The following is a 4,494-nucleotide window of genomic DNA, read 5'->3' as shown; positions in this document are numbered from 1 at the left end:
TGTATTAACAGGTGTGTTGTGAGCAAGACACGAGAAGTCATTCTTCCGCTCTACTCTGCTCTGGTTAGGCCTCAGCTGGAGTATTGTGTCCAGTTCTGGGCACCGCATTTCAAGAAAGATGTGGAGAAATTGGAAAGGGTCCAGAGAAGAGCAACAAGAATGATTAAAGGTCTTGAGAACATGACCTATGAAGGAAGGCTGAAAGAATTGGGTTTGTTTAGTTTGGAAAAGAGAAGACTGAGAGGGGACATGATAGCAGTTTTCAGGTATCTAAAAGGGTGTCATAAGGAGGAGGGAGAAAACTTGTTCACCTTAGCCTCTGAGGATAGAACAAGAAGCAATGGGCTTAAACTGCAGCAAGGGAGGTCTAGGTTGGACATTAGGAAAAAGTTCCTAACTGTCAGGGTGGTTAAACACTGGAATAAATTGCCTAGGGAGGTTGTGGAATCTCCATCTCTGGAGATATTTAAGAGTAGGTTAGATAAATGTCTATCAGGGATGGTCTAGACAGTATTTGGTCCTGCCATGCGGGCAGGGGACTGGACTCGATGACCTCTCGAGGTCCCTTCCAGTCCTAGAATCTATGAATCTATGAAATGCTGAGCCGGAGCCTCAGAAGATGTAAATCCGAGCAAGACATTTGACATCAATGGCACGTGATACTTTACACCAGCTGAGAATCTCATGTTTACTCTGCATGAAAAGTAGGAGAGGATCTCGGCTTGGAATTACTGTTGAAATCTTTTGTTAGGCTGTCCACCATTTTGAATGATAATCAGATTTCCAGATTTGTCAGACTACCTCCAGTGAAGAACATAAGAAAAGATGGAAGGGTAGGGGTTTTAGCTAATGTAAATTGGCTTCAGTTATGCACCAGCTGAAGAACTGGCCCATTTTCTGAGCCAACAACTGAAAAATTGCAAAACTACAATAAAATAGTTATTTTTGTAAATTATGCTTAGTTGAATGGAAAATAGGGAAAAGAAGGTCAATAGGGCATAAAACTTATGTTTGGTTTCTAAAAAGAAGATTAAAGCATTGAAAATAAAATTTTAGATGGCAACAGGAAATATCAGGAATTAATTTTTTTTAGGGGGGGGGGGGAGTTAAATGGGGGATAGCTCAGTGGTTTGAGTATTAGCCTCCTAAACCCAGGGTTGTGAGTTTAATCCTTGAGGGGGCCATTTAGGGATCTGGGGCAAAAATCTGTATGGAGATTAGTCCTGCTTTGAGCAGGGGGTTGGACTAGATGACCACCTGAGGTCCCTTCCAACCCTGATATTCTATTCTATATAATGGGCATCTTCGACTTGTTTTAGAACCAAAACTCTAAGGAAAAATCAAGGACCAGATCTTCAGATGGTATAAATTAGCAAAGCTGCACTGATGATTTACACCTGCTAAGGATCTGTTGGCAAGTCTAATTTACAACAGAATCTCTCGGAATTCCAGTTTTACACTGGGCAATGCTGTATTATCTTTTCTGTTTTGCTCGGGAATTAAAGTGTAGTGGAAACCAGTAACTATACTGTTCATTTAGTAATGACCTGTTTCAATGGATACATTCTTTTAAGACAGAATTTCCATTCCATTCTGTTCCACTTGAAAAATGTCATTCACAATTGCATCATAAAATGTGGGGTAAATGTAGTTTAAATGAATGCGTGCTTTGTTCAATCAACATACAACTTCCATGCTTTCTCAGGTATTAGACACATAATCCAGGGGAAGTGGGAGAAAAGGAACCTGTTATCTGGTTATAATGAATTTCTGCTGTAGTGATTATATATATATATATTAATAGGAATTAAGTGATTATATATATATATATTAATAGGAATTAAGTAAAAAATATATATCGCCTTAAGGAAGGACAGTCATATGGAAAACATGATTAAGGCCCCAATTTAGCAAAGGATTTAAGTATGGGTTTAACATTAAGCAAGTGAGTAATCTCATCTTTATTCTGCAGAACACACTGAATTGGGACCTTAAAGAGGACAATTGTCTACAAAAGCCTGGACATTAGCAGTGCTTTATCAGACTTAAAAGGTCTAATTACACATTATTTGTGAACATAATCAGGTGTCATACTATATCAACCATAAAAATGTCACTTATGTTTTCTATATATCTCTGTATCTTAAATAATATTTCTAATTTTGATCAGAGATTTAGATAATTCCTGATAACATATTTTAAAATTCTAAGGTGACACATTGTGTATTAGCATTATGTTTTTTTCCAACATTGCCTTTGATTTAACTTAATCAATTTTATTTAATTCCTATAGCAGGTGCATTCCCTCTTTGCTTTAATATAGTTCCAGGACATAACAGAAGAAATGCTTACCAGGAGAGTGAAAAGCAAGACAGAATATCCTGTATCATGTTTAACGTTAGTGTGCCACTTTTATAGGTACTGTAATAGCATCAATTCTAGTTAATCATAGATACACATTGCTGATTTGCACTTTGCTATTCCATGTAAATTATAATTTACAAAACAAAATTAGTGGGTTTCTGCCTACTTATCAGGAGAGAAGATTCAATAACAGAGAGCTGTCAGAAAGTTGCAGATTACCAAGGCTTCATTAGGTTTGTCAGATACACTATTGTACATTATTGTCAATAATTTAAACTTCAGTTGTCAAAATACAAGGCCAACATATATTTTTGGCATGCACTGTCCTCATTTTTTATTGTATTTGCTAATTCACAATCAGGCTGTCATCCATTAGGGCGAATTAGCGAGGTTGTACTATTATTTGAATTCATTGTCAAGGGAAGTTGCCTCAAACTCTCAAGGTCCAAAGCTCTTCAGATAGTATGAATATGACACAGCCTGAACAGATATGTGCTTTGAATAGCATGTTAATATAGAAACTAAAGTGTTTGTTATCTTTCAGGGACTAAACTGGAATCTGTGTGAGTTACTGTTTTCCTGTTGGCTAGAAGCACCTGGGGACAAACGAAATATGATATGTTTTTTGCAACATATGCACTGCCTTCATTTGTTTAATGAGTTTGGAGTCAGAGAATGCTGCTGGAGAGAGATCTGTGCAGGTTGTTCTGACTTTCTTAAGTGTTACGCAGTGGGAGCATTTAGTTAAGAAACCCTAAGTAGGTGTTTTGTGGTTCTGCAGCACACAGCAAATCCCTTCCATGAGTACCAGTGCATATATTAGGGCCCTATTCAGAACTGAAGATACATAACATTAGTTGTGAAGCAGACAGCTCAGCCTGCTGGATGGGATTGTGGGGAGCAAACCCACAAGTTGCACGAATAGGAGTGATGTTATTGCCCAGAGGTGTGTAGTATACATGAATGAGCTGCTGACTCCAGCATCACCACTATTCCATATTTTTGGCTTAATAGCTCCCTCCCATAGGGCTTGCACAGGAGTTGATAATTATCACTAACATCTCTATGCTTCTCCAGCCAGGACTCAGTACTCCCCCCAGACCCCAGTTTCTTTTGTTTTTTTAAATCATTTGGCAGTTGAATGACACTTGCTTCCATCCTTGATCCTGCAGGGAGTGGTTGGTGAGGGCCTGTACCCTGTTTGCTTTTCAAGATATATGGGGCTTCTGCCCCAGTTCCTGGCACAAGAACTCGCCCAACGTCTTGGAGCAGCAAGGAATCCGCATCCTAATGGGCCCTCTCCTTAGCTGTTAGGCTGTGAAATGATAGAATATCAGAGAAATCTAGACTGTCAACAGAGACACTGAGTATCTTCCATGCACCTTCTTCCCCTGACAGTTGAGCGAGATGATGTCTGCAATTCTGGGTTAAGGGGGAGGGAGGGGAGCTATGTAAGGATGTCACCCGTAGAAGTGGCACCTTGCTCCATAACTGTTTAGCAGGAGGTGCTCAGAGCTACTGTGGAGAAGTAGCTGCAGAGGCAGCTGTAAGAGGAGTTGAGCACTAAAATATTATTCTTAATTCCTCTCTTTCTAACACACATTACCAGAGAGCAGTAAAATCTCTGCATTTCTCAACATTGCTAAAAAATGCCAAGTTTAGTATTAAGAAATCAACAAAACACTAGAAATCCTTCTTTACTTGAATTTTTCCCAGATGAACAATCCACATCTACTTCACTAGGCACATGGCTAATCCCTCACTATAATAATATGAACAGTTACTAAATGGAAGAAATAAGTAACCTCTATCCCTTCTTCCAAGTGGATTAGTAGAGTAGATGCAAGATCTAAAACAAGAGGCACCATCAGTTCATAAATCATGACTGGAAGAATATACACCTCTACCCCGATATAACGCGACCCGATATAACACGAATTTAGATATAACACAGTGAAGCAATGCTCGGGGGGGGGGGGGGGGGGGGGGCTGCGCACTCCGGTGGATCAAAGCAAGTTCGATATAACGCGCTTTCACCTATAATGCGGTAAGATTTTTTGGCTCCCGAGGACAGCGTTATATCGAGGTAGAGGTGTAGTTGGTAATGGCTGTGCACAGAACTTCCCAATC

The sequence above is a fragment of the Terrapene carolina genome, unplaced genomic scaffold, assembly GCF_002925995.2.
Source record: "Terrapene carolina triunguis isolate 2854851 unplaced genomic scaffold, T_m_triunguis-2.0 Scaffold33911, whole genome shotgun sequence".
NCBI classification, from domain to species: Eukaryota; Metazoa; Chordata; order Testudines; family Emydidae; genus Terrapene; species Terrapene triunguis.
This window is presented reverse-complemented; position numbering follows the sequence as displayed.